At 34.8% G+C, this 17273-nt stretch overlaps 1 long non-coding RNA gene across 1 annotated transcript in view; it reads left to right on the top strand.

The window, feature by feature from the left end:
* Positions 1–16158, top strand: part of LOC306640814 — a 162246-nt gene extending 146088 nt beyond the window's left edge. Inside the window, exons 3-4 of the long non-coding RNA XR_013757922.1 lie at positions 13346–13437; positions 15167–16158. This is a non-coding gene — a long non-coding RNA (uncharacterized lncRNA). The remainder of the gene's footprint in view (positions 1–13345; positions 13438–15166) is intronic.
* Positions 16159–17273: the final 1115 nt, after the last annotated feature.

Below are 17273 nucleotides of genomic sequence, written 5' to 3'. Positions count from 1 at the left end.
GTATTCCAAGCAACAACTGCAGCTCAAGTCTTTGTCAATATTCAGCATCAACCAGGAGACCTGTGAGCAAGGTCAGCCTCAGTGATTCTAGGTGCCTGCTTTCAAACTGCCGGGACAATGCCAAAGGGAGCACAGATGGGGTACTGTCAGAGACCCTTACCCAAATTGCTGAGCTTTCTTTTCTTTCCTTTCCTTTCCTTTCTTTCTTTTTCCTTTCTTTTCTTTTCTCTTATCTTCTTTTCTTTTTTCCTTTCCCTTTCTCCTCTCCTCTCCTCTCCTCTCCCCGCCCTCCTTATCTTTTGTACCAGGGATTGAACCCACAGGTGTTTAATCACTGAACCATATTCCCAGCCCTTTAAAAAAATCTTTTATTTGGAGACTGGATATTGTGGAGTTGCTTAGAACCTTGCTAAGTTGCTAAGGCTGGCTTTGAACTCATGATCCTCCTGCCTCAGCCTCCCAAGCCACTGGGATTACACATGTGCACCACTGTACTTGGCAAATGGCAGCATTTTGAGCAAAATAAGCATCATTGTTCTAGGCCATTTTACTTTGAGTGGGTGTGTTACATAAATAACTAGGAAAATTATGTGAACTATTTGGTCAGGAGAGTAATGACATTTCCTAATACATATCATAATACTGAAAACAGTTTAAAATAGCACATAGGGCATAAGAAACTTGTATTTTGTAACTGCTTTCCCAAATGCTTACCTCATAGTGGGGACAGAACTGGATGCAGTTTACATGGAAATCACATGCTGACAAAGCAAGGCACTCAAACTTGCCATGCTAACCTCTCAACCAGGAGATTAAAGAGTCAAGAAGAATAAAGGAGATGTTTGTTACCTGAGCATGCATCACATTCTTTTTTTATTTTAATTTTTTGTAGTTGGAGATGGCCAGATGCCTTTACTTTATTTGTTTATTTTTATGCAGTGCTAAGGATTGAACCCAGTGTCTCACAAGTGTTAGGCAAGCACTCTGTCCCTGAGCTCCAGCTCCAGCCTATGCACAGCATTCTTAATTTCTGTCTCTGTCTCTTTTGGTGGTAACATTCTACTGTTATTCTCATGCGATTAACACATTTTGACACATGTACTTTGGATTGGGCTGTCACTAATGTTGCTTCAGCTGCTTGCTCCATGGGTGAGGTGATACCCAGTCTGGTTAAGAAGAGGGATGCATTCTTCAGAGTATAGTCGTTGGCTCAAGGATGAGCAAGTCACCTATGTAGTGTTAACCAGTGTCTTCTCTCATGTGGAGAAAGAGGGCTTTGGTTTTTTTTTTTTTTTTTTTTTTTTTTTACTAAGCCACATGGATACATCTTCCTTGCTGCTTGGAAAAGCCCTGATTGAGAATGGAAATTGGATAGAGAAGTAGAGGTGGGCCATGAAAAGAGAGGGTAAGTCCACAATGATGGCATATGAAACTGCAGAGCCAACCATGCCCCATGCTAACCTCAACCCTCTTTTTTTTTTTTTTTTTTTTTTTTTTTTTTTTTTAACTTTTTTACTGAGATCTTGGTTACTTTTCAGCAGTAAGCCCCAACTGGTAATTACAGAAACTGTTCAATATGACTCACGTTGAAAAGTACACATAACAGAAACAGAGACTGACCACGATGTTTTCCTAAAGATCAAAACACTCAGGAAAATACTCAGTAAAGTTAGACACCTCAGATCAAATTACAGACACTGTTCCACAGCCAGTATCAGGAAATGAAGATAATTCAGTAATACTAGATAATTCTAAATGAAAGAAATTCTAACTATCCAATCACAAACACAAAGGACCTCAAATTACAGAAATAGAGAAATGAAAAAGTATTGAAAAAAATAAAGCTGTCTCTATTCCCTGATAGTGAATTTGTAACTATCTGTATAACATGTTGTAACATGATGGTTTCATTTTCCCCAAACTCTTAGATATCAAAAATTGTGTTACACAGACCTTATTGCAAACCTGTTTGTTTTACCGAAGATAATATTTGAACTCATTCTGTTTATTATGACAACTTTGTTATTGTCCCCATAGGGGCTATTTGGTCTAGGATTGCATAGTGTCTGATTTGGGCACTGCTAATATTGATCTCCCCTTAAAGAAAAGGTTTTGGAAACCTATAGGGCCACTATAAGCCTATAGGAGGAAATCTGCAATACCCCAGATCTGCACTGCTAGAGGGGAAGATACATGAACAACATGAAAAAACAAGGGAAGAAAATGATCCAAACAAATCTAGATTCTATAGTAATAGAATCCAATGACAGTACGTTAGAAGAAATGTCAGAAAAGGACTTCAGATTATACATGATTAAGATGATTCGCGAAGCAAAGGATGATATAAGAGAGCAAATGCAGGCAATGAATGATAAACCAATAAGCTGAAAGAGCACTTGCAGGAAGCAAAAGATCATTTCAACAAAGAGATAGAGATCCTCAAAAAAAAGAAAAAAAAAAAAAAAAAAAAAAAAAAAAAACAAACGGAAATCCTTGAAATGAAGGAGACAATAAACCAAATAAAAAACTCAATGGAAAGCATCACCAACAGACTAGACCACTTGGAAGACAGAACCTCAGACAATGAAGACAAAATATTTAATCTTGAAAATAAAGCTGCCCAAACAGAGAAGATAGTAAGAAATCATGAACAGAATCTCCAAGAACTATGGAACATCATGAAAAGACCAAATTTAAGAATTATTGGGATTGAGGAAGGCATAGAGATACAAACCAAAGGAATGAACAACCTATTCAATGAAATAATATCAGAAAATTTCCCAAACCTGAGGAATGAAATGGAAAATCAAATACAAGAGGCTTACAGAACACCAAATGCACAGAATCACAACAGATCCACACCAAGGCACATTATAATGAAATGCCTAACATTCTAAATAAAGTTAGGAATTTGAAGGCCATGAGAGAAAAGCATGAGATTACATATAAGGGGAGACCAATACGGATAGCAGCCTACTTCTCAACTCAGACTCTAAAAGCTAGAAGGGCCTGGACCAACATATTTCAAGCTCTGAAAGAACATGGTTGCCAACCAAGAATCCTATACCCAGCAAAACTAACCTTCAGATTTGAAGATGAAATAAAATCCTCCCATGATAAACAAAAGTTAAAACAATTTACAAATAGAAAGCCTACACTACAGAATGTACTCAACAAAATATTCCATGAGGAGGAAGTGAAAAACAACAATGGAGGTCAGCAAAGGGAGGAACTACCTTAAGAGAAAAACCACTCAAAGGAGAAACCAAGTCAACTTAAAAACCAAAAATAAGCCAAATGGCTGGGAATACAAATTATTTCTCAATAATAACCCTGAACGTTAATGGCCTAAACTCATCAATCAAAAGACATAGATTGGCAGAATGGATTAAAAAGAAAGACCCAACAATATGCTACCTGCAAGAGACTCATCTCATAGAAAAAGACATCCACAGACTAAAGGTGAAAGGATGGGAAAAAAACCTACCATGCACATGGACTCAGTAAAAAAGCGGGGGTTTCCATCCTTATACCAGATAAAGTGGACTTCAAGCCAAAGTTAGTCAGAAGGGATAAAGAAGGACATTTCATACTGCTTAAGGGAACCATAAATCAGGAAGACATAACGATAGTAAATATTTATGCCCCAAACAATGGTGCATCCCTGTACATCAAACAAATCCTTCTCAATTTTAAGAATCACATAGACCACAACACAATAATTCTGGGCGACTTTAACGCACCGCTGTCACCACTAGATAGATCCTCCAAACAAAATCCAACCAAAGAAACCATAGAACTCAATAACACAATCAATAACCTAGACTTAATAGACATATATAGAATATTCCATCCATCAATGAGCAGATACACTTTCTTCTCAGCAGCACATGGAACCTTCTCGAAAATAGACCATATGTTATGCCACAAAGCAGCCCTTAGGAAATGCAAAAAAATAGAGATACTGCCTTGTGTTCTATCAGATCATAATGGACTGAGAGTAGAAATCAATGACAAAATAAAAAAGGGAAATTGCTCCAACACTTGGAGACTAAATAATATGCTATTGAATGAAACATGGATAACAAAAAACATCAAGGAGGAGATTAAAAAATTCTTAGAGGTCAATGAGAATGATGATACAACATATCAAAATCTCTGGGACACTATGAAAGTGGTACTAAGAGGAAAATTCATTGCATGGAGTGCATTCCAGAAAAGAATGAAAAGTCAACAACTAAATGACCTAACATTACAGCTCAAAGCCCTAGAAAAAGAAGAACAGAATAACAGCAAAAGTAGTAGAAGACAGGAAATAATTAAAATAACAGCTGAAATCAATGAAATTGAAACAAAAGAAACTATTCAAAAAATTGACAAAACAAAAAGTTGGTTCTTTGAGAAAGTAAACAAAATAGACAAACCCTTAGCCACACTAACAAAGAGAAGGAGAGAGAAGACTCAAATTACTAAAATACATAATGCAAAAGGAAATATCACAACAGACACCACTGAGATACAGAACATAATGAGAAGCTACTTTGAAAATCTGTATTCCAACAAAATAGAAAGTACCGAAGATATTGACAAATTTCTAGAGACATATGCTCCTCCCAAACTGAGCCAGGAGGACATACACCATTTAAACAGATCAATATCAAGCAATGAAATAGAAGAAGCCATTAAAAATCTACCATCCAAGAAAAGCCAAGGACCAGACGGATTCTCAGCCAAGTTCTACAAGACGTTCAAAGAAGAACTCATTCCAATACTTCTCAAAGTATTCCAGGAAATAGAAAAGGAGGGTACCCTACCAAACTCATTCTATGAAGCTAATATCACCCTCATACCCAAACCAGGAAAAGACACATCAAGGAAAGAAAATTTTAGACCAATATCCTTGATGAATATAGATGCAAAGATCCTTAACAAAATATTGGCAAACCATATCCAAAAACATATTAAGAAAATTGTTGCACCACGATCAAGTGGGGTTCATTCCTAAAATGCAAGGATGGTTCAACATTTGTAAATCAATAAATGTAATCCATCATGTCAATAGACTTAAGGATAAGAATCATATGGTTATTTCAATTGACGCAGAAAAAGCGTTCGACAAAATACAACACCTTTCATGCTCCAAACACTAGAAAATATAGGGATAGTAGGAACATACCCGAACATTGTAAAGGCTATTTATTCTAAGCCCATGGCCAACATCATTCTTAATGGAGAAAAACTGAAACCATTCCCTTTAAAAATGGGAATGAGACAGGGATGTCCTCTTTCACCACTTCTATTCAACATTGTCCTCGAAACTCTAGCCAGAGCAATTAGGCAGACTAAAGAAATTAAAGGGATACGAATAGGAAAAGAGGAACTTAAGCTGTCACTATTTGCAGATGACATGATTCTCTATTTAGAGGATCCAAAAAACTCCTCCAGAAAACTTCTAGACCTCATCAATGAATTCCGCAAAATAGCAGGCTATAAAATCAACACGCATAAATCTAAACATTTTTATATGCAAGCGACAAAACAGCTGAAAGGGAAATGAGGAAAACAACTCCATTTGCAATAGCCTCAAAAAAAAAAAAAATACTTGGGCATCCATCTAACCAAAGAGGTAAAAGATCTCTATGATGAAAACTACAAAATATTGAAGAAAGAAATTAAGGAAACCTTAGAAGATGGAAAGATCTCCCATGTTCTTGGATAGGCAGAATTAATATTGTCAAAATGGCCATACTGCCAAAAGTGCTATACAGATTCAATGCAATTCCAATTAAAATCTCAATGACATACTTTACAGAAATAGAGCAAGCAGTCATGAAATTTATCTGGAAGAATAAGATACCCAGAATAGCTAAAGCAATCCCTAGCAGGAAGTATGAAACAGGGGGTATCGCAATACCAGAACTTCAACTATACTACAAAGCAAAAGTAACAAAAACGGCATGGTATTGCTACCAAAATAGACAGGTAGATCAATGGAACAGAATAGAGGACATGGACACAAACCCAAATAAATACAATTTTCTAATACTATAAAATGGTGCCAAAAATATGCAAGGGAGGAAAGATAGCCTCTTCAACAAATGGTGCTGGGAAAACTGGAAATCCATATGCAATAGAATGGAAACTAAACCCCTATCTGTCACCCTGCACAAAACTCAACTCAAAATGGATCAAGGACCTTCAAATCAGACCAGAGACCCTGCATCTTATACAAGAAAAAGTAGGTCCAAATCTTCACCTTGTTGACTTAGGATCAGACTTCCTTAACAGGACTCCCATAGGAAAAGAAATAAAAGCAAGAATCAATAACTGGGATAGATTCAAACTAAAAGCTTTCTCTCAGCAAAGGAAACTATCAGCAATGCAAAGAGAGAGCCTACAGAGTGGGAGAATATCTTTGCCACTCATACTTCAGATAGAGTGCTAATCTCCAGAATCTATAAAGAACTCAAAAAACTCTACACCAAGAATACAAATAACCCAATCAACAAATGGGATAAGGAAATGAACAGACACTTCATGGAAGAAGATCTACAAGCAATCAACAAACATATGAAAAAATATTCACCATCTTTAGTAATAAGAGAAATGCAAATCAAAACTACACTAAGATTCCATCTCACCCCAATTAGAATGGCGATTATAAAGAATACAAGCAACAACAGGTGTTGGAGAGGATGTGGGGGAAAAGGTACACTCATACATTGCTGTTGGGGCTGCAAATGAGTGCAGCCACTCTGGAAAGCAGTGTGGAGATTCCTTAGAAAACTTGGAATGGACCTACCATTTGACCCAGCTATCCCACTCCTTGGCCTATACCCAAAGGACTTAAAATCAGCATACTACAGAGATACAGCCACATCAATGTTCATAGCTGCTCAATTCACAATAGCCAGATTGTGGAATCAACCTAGATGCTCTTCAATTGATGAATAGATAAAGAAACTGTGGTATATATATATACAATGGAATATTACTCAGCCATAAAGAATAATAAAATTATGGCATTTGCAGGCAAATGGATAAAATTGGAGAATATCATGCTAAGTGAGATAAGCCAATCTAAAAAATCCAAAAGATGAATGATCTCACTGATAAGCAGATGATGACACGTAATAGGGGGTGGGAGGGGGGCAAGAATGGAGAAAGGAGGGATTGTATAGAGGAAAAGAGAGGTGGGAGGGGTGGGGGAGTAAGGAAAAAATAACGGAATGAATCAAACATCATTACTCTATGTAAATGTATGAATATGCAAATGGTATGGTGGGGCGGCCTGGCAATAACATTCATGAAGGTGAAACAAATAATCACTTTTCTGGAGAGTGTTACACTAATCATTTCCTCATGATGAAAACAGCTGAGTTGTTTTTACATCAGCATTATGACTTGAATCTGAAGAAAAACAGAAATCACAGCTTACTGAACAGACCAGAGGACCTTCCAAATGTGTGTTTGCATTAGTCTCTCTTCCCAATATAAGACACACATGAAAATACCTACACACACACACACACACACACACACACACACACACACAATCACACCTTCCATTGGTATGTATTGGAAGAAGTTGATGGGTTTAAGAAAAAGACTAATAATGAAAACTAAAATTTATCAAGTGCTTGGTTTGCACTAGACCTCATTCTGATTGTTTGGTATATGGGAAATGATTTACAACAGTCCTTGAAGGTACATTGTGTTATTATCTCCATTGCCCAGATGAAGAAACCGAAGCACAGAGAGGAAAGTAATCTACTTTCCTGGAATCACACAGCAGGTGGATGGGTGTGCAGCTGAGATTTGAAGTAGTCTGGCACCAGAGTTCAAGTAGTTAAGCCATAGTTTTGATCTATGACTGATCATGGAAAGCACAGAAGGACATTAAGAAAAGAGTAAGCCTTTTTACAGGAAAATTTGAGGGAAAATTGTGAAAGACCAAAATTCTGTAAAGTGGATTTTTGTATAAATCATTTCAATGGGGTCATTACTTGTAGGAATAAAATTTTTAAAATAAAACCTCACCATGAAAATATGCACATTTATTTCTCTTTAATTACAACAATATGCTATTAGTCTATAACAGAAATATTTTCCTAATACCTAGACTTATTTTTCAACTTTGCAACATGTGAATAAATTGCAATATCAAGATTTGGTTTTCATCTGTAAAATGAGGTTACTTGTGTTTACTTTTCTCATTTAATGTTAGGAAATGACATACTAAATTTATAATTTTGGTTTTCAGATTAAATATATTAGTCTATCATTTAAATAAAATAAAAGCCTGTGCCCGTGTACACCTGTTCTGCTGTGGCATCTTTCACCTAAGGGCCTCTCTCAGAAGCATTGCCTTCTGGTTCTGGTACAGATTTGCCTTTCGTACCCATAGTCTGACAGGGCCCCACCCTCAACCTTTATCTCTATTCCATTCTGCATTCAAATGTAATAATAATTTCTTCAACTCTCCTGCTCCCTTTCTTTTTTCTTCAAAATATTGGCTTATATGTTTCCATTTTCTCCTTTACTCAAGTTTCCAAAATGTGTGTGAGGTTCCAGCTGAGAAAAAAAAATCACATTCCTGCCATTGTTCTCCCTCGTCCCACACTCCGATGCATCTGCGTGGCTCTTTTATCTTTATAAAATCAAAACAAAATTAAAATGTACCTTTCCTGGACTTTCATAATGCCTGCCTGCTATCCAGAATCCTCTCTTTTTTTTGTGCTTCCTCAACAAAGAATAGATATTTCTGTTTGTCCATCTTGACCAATTTCATGGTCACAATATCCTTGTGATGATGATCTTGGATGGACCAAGGAGATTTCCAAATGGTGATGGTGGTCCACTTGTTTTGAGTAAGAATAAAGCCAGAGACATCCAGAAAGTGAAGCGGTAGCAAAATGCAAATTCTACAACATTTAAGACCAATGTATATTATTCAAGTTGGAATTAATTTGCATTCTCATGGGACCTGGAAATTATTACATTCTTCTTTGTGTTGTAATTAGATTACAAATATACATGGTATTTACACATGGTAGGTGCTCATTAAATACATTTATTAGCATTTTAATTGTCTTATTACAATAAACATTTAAAATCAGGAATCTATCATGTTATGGTTACACATTTTTAAGACAATAGTGGTTTTGGATGCAGGTAATAATACCAAAAGCTTTCTCTGAACGTAATCAATGTTTATAATAAACTAATCCATAAAAACTTAATAATAACGAGATTTCATTCATTAGAAAAATAATAATACAATTCAAGAATTGAGAAGAATATCGTGTGATCATTTCTTTTTCTCTCTTTTATTGGGGGGGGCAGGTGGTTCAAATAAAACTCCTTTATGGAAGTTCAAAGACACCTGACTATCTTGCACCAATGGTGATACTTAACCAAAAAGAAGGGAGCTGGGATGCTGGGAGGCTACTCCTTTTCACCTTTATCTGAGCTTGATGCAATCGCTTCCTTGCAGGCAATGCAGATATTTCTGAATGGTGCACAGAGACTCTCAGCTTCCTCCTACCTCCCACGATTCACAGCATATTGTGGGCTGCTGACTTTCTATAGAACCTGGGGTGAGGGGTCAAGTACAATATTTCAGCAAACCAACAGTTCATGAAAAAGACAGCCTGGACCTGAAATTCTACTGGTCTTTTTTTCTTCTTCTTTTTTTAATTTTTAAAATTCTTTACAGACTACATTTTGATTCTTTGTACACAAATGGGGTACATCATTTTCATTTCTATGATTGTACATGATGTAGATTCATTCCATTTGTGTAATCATACATGCACGTAGGATAATGATGTCTGTCTCACTTTTCATACCCCCCTCTCATTTCCTTTGACATAATCCTTTAATAAGCTCCTCATTGTATGTGAATGAAGTATTTACAAATACAAGCATAAATTTGGAATGGATAAAGAAGATGTAGTATATATTCTCAAAGGGATAGTATTCTGCCTGTAAAAAGTTAATGAAATCCTGTCATTTTTAGTAACATGGATGAACCTGGAGGACACTTTTATGTGAAATAAGCCCGGAATAGAAATACAAGTACTATATGATATTACATATCTTTGGATTCTTAAAAAATTTAACTGATAGAAGGAGAATGGTAGTTACCTGGAGCTGGGGAAGGAGTATAGGGAGAGATGATAAAGGGTACAAAATTTCAGTTAGACAGGAAGAATAAATTCAAGATATCTATTGTCCATCATGGTGACTAGTATACAATACAATATACTGTATACTTGAAAATTACTAAGAGAGATTTTAAGTATTCTTACCACAAAAATAAGTATATAAAGTAATACATGCTATTTAGCTTGATTTACCATTCCACAAAGCATACTTATTTTAAAATATCAATGTCATACATCGCAAATATATGCAATTTAAAAATATTTGAAATAAACAAATTAAGACCAAATAACATGTATTTAATTGTGCCTTTGCTTCTAATTCAATAGGGAAGATGGTTATTTAAGCATGTACTTTTCTAAAATTAGTATAAAACAATATTTATGAAATTAAATGATTTAATTTATATTTTAATTTTTGATTTCTTGTAGTGAGACATCTTGTATAAACATTCACTAGATTATTTTCTTTATTGATTTCTTACCCTATCTTTTGAAATCATATTAATAAAATATATATGGTTCAAATGAACTATTTACCTATAGAGTCTACTCTCTGTATCCCTGAGTTCTGCATCTGTAATTCAACAAACTGTCTATTCAAAATATTTGAAAACAAAATTGAGACTGTACTGAATATATGCAGACATTTTTCTTGTCATTATACTGTAAATAAAACAGTATAACAACTGTTTGCATAACATTTACATTGAATTAGATATGAGTAGTCTGGATTAAAGTATGCGGGAGAGATGCACAGGTTACTTACAAATACTACACCACTTTATATAAGAGACTTGAGCATCCACAGATTTTGATAACCGTGGGGGATCCTGGGATCAATTTCTGGCAGATACCTGGGGGAAAATATACATCAAAATTACAATTTTCATCCCTCGTTTCAATCTTCTGTTACAGAGTTTATACATTGAGAACCAGAAGAGAAGACTCAGACAGAAAACTTAGACTACTGAAGATATTCCTATATGAAAGCAGCAATATGATTCAATACAAATTCTTATGTCTTCTAGAATTCTTTTCATTTTTTTGTAAGAATTTTGTTAAATATGAAGAGATTATTTTAGATTACAATGACCTTTTTCTGAAGTACCTGAAAAAAATGCAACAAAATTTTTCATTTCTAACCAATGTTTGAATAGAAATACCTGATACATAGGAGAGAGAGAACACAGATACTCACACAGACTCTTCATCTATCTCTCTTCTTCCCAGTATTGGTCTCATATAAATTAATGACCAAATGGGAAAATATAAGAATAAGAATTTCATGACATTGTCTCTGTTTCAGGAAATATGCTGTTTTCATATATTTATGATTATAACAACTCTTTGATATAAGTATTTTTTTCTAATTATAACAAATGAGGAAATTAAGGTCCCATTATTAATGTCATAAGGAGGATAAGTGATCGGTCAGAAATAGAAACAACAGCTGTTTTTTCTTTAGTCTGTTTCCTTAATAATTTTAAAGAAAACACTGGAATTCCTTTGGTTAATAAAGACTGTAATTAATATTGAGGCATCTGTAGAATATTTTCTAGGAAGATTTTTTAAGATGGGGAACCATATTTTATTTAAGTCCTATTTTCACTTAGATATCTGAGAAGGACCTTTCCTTCCATATTCCTCTTTAAAGCACAACTTGATGTTCCCTGAGGGATTGAAAGTTAACTATTTTAAGATACTGATGTCTTTAGTATATCTGTGAAATATCAATTGACGATAGGGTTTTATAGTTCAGTATTGTTAATTTGGAAATATTTTCAGGCATATTTATAGAAATGAACTCTAGGTTCTTATGAAAGAATAACTGGATGTTATAAAACAGATTTTGTTAAAACTTAACAGACTCTGGAGATGTGACAGAGAATGGTGCCTGAGAGAAAAAAAAAAAAAAAAAAAAACTACTTCACAGATTTAGGTAAGTCACAAAATTTCAATCTCTCTTCATTGCCCAGAGCAGTGCAAAGATAAATAGAAGATTCTGAGTGGCCACATTTCGATTGATGGATGCCAATATTCAGTGACCCATGGTGATAGCTCGTGAGAAGCTGGACCGAGGAACAATTATAGAAGAGAATCTGAGCACAAAACATGAAAGATTAAAGGCTCTTTGAACCTTTTTCCTTATCAGAAGAACCACCTGACCCAAGAGGACTCTACAGAAAAGGGAAAGGTGTTCAAGTATGTAAAGTTTCCTCCAGGACTGAGTGAGTTCAAACCCCTGGGATTTAGGGCAAGAAAAGATGGAAGATAAAAAAAAAAAGAATCATTAAAGATTTCATTTTTGAAGATGGACAAAATATCTTAACATCTGTAAGGAAGATGTAACCGATAAGGTAGCTACTGGAGCAGAGGAGAGGTGGAAATTTTAAAAGATGTAGGTATCAGATGAGCAAAAAGCCAACTGCAAGGGGGTAAATAGTTCAATTCCACCAATTACAAAGAAAAGAGGAAGGAGAAGGGAGATGTTGAAGGGATCCATCCATCATGGACAATGCAAATAAAGGGCTGTCACTCATTTTCCTAATGTCAAAAAAGAGAACTATTTAGTAATTTTTGACACCAAGAAAATCATTTGTAATAGCCTATTTCACTTTTCAATTCATCCTTAAATTTAAAAGAAAGAAAAAAAAATTCCATTCAATTGTTTCTATTACAAGTCAGTTCATCATTTATGAATCCATGTCAGTGTCTTAGCTTTTTCAGTGAAATAGCTAATTCATATCGTATTCGCCGTCACCACTTCATAGTGAATCACTGGCTGTTTGATTTAGCCTGTCATCTGACACAGAACATCTCGAAACCATTTGCATCACTCTTCTTGCTCTGATCTGCACATATGGTAATAATTAGGAACGTGATACCTTACATTCATTTAAAATACTCAGTGAATTTAGAATATAAGAGTAAAACCAGCATAACACATTTCAGAAGGAAAAAAATTGCTTTAAACTATATGAACTAAGTTGCAACTATTAATTACATATTGAAAAAATTGCAATGATTTAAAGATAGAAATATAACATATTTTAATGAAAACTTAAAAATTCCTAATTAATGTATTTACAATGATCTTAGAGTGTTCAAAATATGAGCTAAATTCATTCTATAGCACATATTTGAGTTTTAAATCCCAATTTTTCCTTTCAAAACAGAATACCCAGGAGAAGCTTCCTCTCTCTACACATACCTGTGATTTTCAAGTCCTTTTATTCATGCCTTTAAATGAAAGGGTTGAGTATACAAGGTCAGTGAAATTGTTATTTATGGTTGAAATGTTTTTGCTACATCTATTTTAAGAAGGGTCATTTTTCATTTCATTTTTAAAATTGCTTTAAAGTGTTTAGCTGACTATACAAAATTATTCAATGTGCAGCTAGCATTTTACTCGATTTCCAAGCTGTAGGTAGCTTAAGAATTATGTAAGATTCTATAATTAAAGTGATTAAGTTAAATTGTATCATTTAATTGTTCTTATGTTTATAGTAGTCATCACTCTTAGTTATTTTTCTATGACTATAAAAATATTTTCATCTTAAATGTGTTTCTCACCTCTCTATTCATTTTAGTTTACTTCTGAAAAAAAAAAACAGTGTTAATATTTAAGTCACTCACTGATAATGCACACCTTTACACCAGATGCCAGTATTTCATGATGAGGTGGCCTACAATTATGAAAATTCTTGCTTCATAACTGAAACAAATCTCTCCAAAGAATACCACTGCTCACTGAGTCTTTTTTTTTTTTTTTTTTTTTTTTTTTTTTTTTTTCTGGGAAATGTACCTCCCAACTAAGTTGGTAATTTAAAAATTATTACTGTTATTCATTTTGAAGTTCTACTGAATTCAAACTGTACAGAAAGTACTTAATGATGAACATTTTTAGCTACACTGATTCACATTTTCTTTCCTGGTTGGTATTAGCCACTCTGCTCTGGAAGCTAAGAGCATACCAGCCTTCTCCTGCAGACCAGCACAAACTGCAGATTTGTGAGCAGCTAACCACGGGAATACAGCGCTGCTAAAGCTCTACTAAAGTATTCAGGAGACTTTCAGCTCTGGCCAGTGCTTGATTCCTGGAGTCAGGAAATTAACATATATTGTATTTCAAGACCAAAAAATAAAGCTTAAGACAATTGAGCAAGATTTATGAATTCTATTTGGAGACTGCAAGTGTCCTGGAACTGGAAGTCTCTGTACTTGTGATTCTTGAACTGCATGCTTTGTAGAATGTCCAACTACTGACCCTTTTCTGAATCAAGGGAGATTTCAAAGTGTAACTATTCACAAGTGAAAATGAGAAGGAATTAAGTCTCTCAAAAATAAGAGTTTATTGTAAGGAAAAATAGTCAAAACAATGACTACTGAGGAATTATTATGTTGTTATTATATTGTTTTTATCATTGTCCAAGGTCTCTAGGTATTGGAAGAAGAAAAATTAAACAAAAACAAACATTTCATTTGTAAGTAGACTTGAAAAATAAATGACTAACCTTGACGTCCATCAGCACACAAAATCCTACACAGCCAATGACAGACTTCATTGTTTAAAGACTAGTTGGGAATGATTAAGAAAAAGATGATGTAATCTAATATGTGATAAAGAGAGATATAATATTCTCTACTGGAAGGCTTTCCTATCATGTCATATCAAAGTCTAGCAAAATGTTGAAAGTTAGAAATGTTATCAAGCATTAGCAGGCATTTAAAGAACGTCTCTTGAATATTTCTAGCATAAAAAAGTATTTCATGTGATGTAAATGAATGGTAATTTTCTGACTTTAAAAGAGAGCCATGCCAGTACATTTCAGCGTTCTGGACCCAATTCTGCAAACATGGAGACGCTTTCAATTTGCTCTGCCTGCCTTCCCGCCTTAGATGGCTGCGATTGCAGCGAAATTAATCCATTTAAAAATCTGCGGCTTAAACTTAAGGATTTTCAGTTTTTTCCCCCTTCTCTCTTTTTTTTTTCTTAGAATATCAATAAGTTCCAATTGAAGAGCGGATTCTTTTGCAATTCAGGCATGTGCCGGCGATAACGGGCGAGTTGGCATGAAGAGAGGCAGAGATGGATTAATTATGCAGAGAACATGGAAATTCTGCTTATCATCGGCTAGCAAAGGAGCCCGGCTCACATAATCAGCAAACGAAGGGAGAGGAAAAAATAACAATGCAATGGCACCTTCCAGCCCATCATCAGGATTTTTTCTACCCCCCTTGTAATTAAAAAATAACATACACTTATAGCCCTATCTCCTGTGCAGGCAAGGAGTGGATGTCCACAAAATAATTGCACTGGGATATTAGAGCTGGCAACACGGGCTGTCCATTCCTGCTTGCTCTCCTGTTCACCCTCTCTTTCTCTTTTGGCCTCTTAAGGCACTTTGCTTCTGAATCCAGTCCAAATCAGTTGATGTCTCAGGTGACATCCTAGCTCGGTTTCCAAAAATCCCAAATTGGTACCTTATCATGATCCAAGCAAACATACATACATATATGATAAATATTTGAAGGACTGACTCTGGGGGAGACTTTGGAATTGATCACCTGTGGACTATCTGGTCAATTTCATTTTTGATGAAACATGTCCAAATAGCCTTCATTTTGCAAAGTGACTGGATTAAAATGGTGGGCCGTGCAACTGTTGTGCTATCTTCTCAAATGATTTCACCTATTTACAACTTTTTGCATCTATTTCCTTTGCCAAGTTGTTTTATAAATTCAAGTGTATAATTATTGTGTTGTTTTGGCTTCAAATCAGAATTCAGAATTCTATATTGTCACTATAAAATATGATACCTCGGTGCTTTGTATTTCTCTAAATGCCCAAAGACACTATAAGAAATCTAGTTTATTGCTTAAAAGAAAATAAAATTAAATCTTTTTATGTTTGTGTCCATGTGTCTCCCAATTCTAAGAATTAGGATGCAAACACACATGTTAAATAATGATACTCCTGATTGAATGCCATTTAAGTAGGTTTTTCTGTTTTAATTGTCAACCAAGTAATTTGACCTAATTACAAACGTAAGCCCCCAGAAACCCTGGCTGTGAAAGAGACCGTTTCTTCCGGCAAAGTTACTGGTGAGCTACAGAAACAGAAAGATGAAAATAAATCTGGAAAGACAAAAATTATGCAACATATGAAGGAAAGATGTTGTTCCAAAGTGCAGTAAACTGGAATTAGAAAGCTGGCAGACTCTAGAAATGTAATTTATTCATAGAGTTCCACCAAAGCAGAGAACCAGTGTGGGGCGCAGTTTACACGCTTGTGGGAATGTTTTAAATGACACTGACAGTAATAGACTGATTTTTAAAGTTAATTATTTACATGTCTATGCATATGGACACACACATACTCTAGCACATATGAGTACTATAGAAACAAAGACTGAAATCAGTAACTGTTTAGAGATATTTGTGATTAGTGACTTTGTTAGTTTCTGAAAATGGAGAGAAAATAAAATAAGAAAAACACACTCAAGTGGTGGTGGGGTTTAAGGGTGAAGAAAAGTAGAAAATAGGAAATCCCAATAAAGAGAGAACAAGAGAGTAAAGACTATAGAAAAAAAGAAAATTATAATTGTGACAGTAGAAATTATAATTTTGTTTATTTTGTAAATGCATACATAAAATATATTCTATTAGAATTAAATATATAAATGACAGATATAGAGAAATAATTCAAGTGTGTATCCTTACATCAAGAAATGTCCAAATTCAGAAAGACACCACAGATTCTGCAGGGCAGGATGCAATTTACAAGTTACCTTGGAGCATAGCTCATCAGCTAGGTGAATACAGCTGGGATAATCTGACCACTGAATTCCCACCGCCTCCAACACATTTGTGTCTCTTTGACTCAGCTTCCTCTTCTTTATTTTTTAAAACCATAGCTTAAAGTTTATTCAACAAATAATTTATTCTTGAAATTCAAGAAAAATTTCAATCATATATAAAAAGTAAAAAAATAGTATAATAAACTCCCATGTACCCACTTCTCAGCTTCATAATTATCAACTTATGAATAGTCATGCTTTAGTGTATCTATTCCACAATCTCACCTTCTCCAATCACAAGTTT

The sequence above is a fragment of the Sciurus vulgaris genome (assembly GCF_902686455.1).
Source record: "Sciurus vulgaris genome assembly, chromosome: 1".
In the NCBI taxonomy this organism is placed as follows: Eukaryota; Metazoa; Chordata; class Mammalia; order Rodentia; family Sciuridae; genus Sciurus; species Sciurus vulgaris.
The sequence above is the reverse complement of the archived record's forward strand: the minus strand, read 5'-3'. Positions and strand labels throughout refer to the sequence as shown.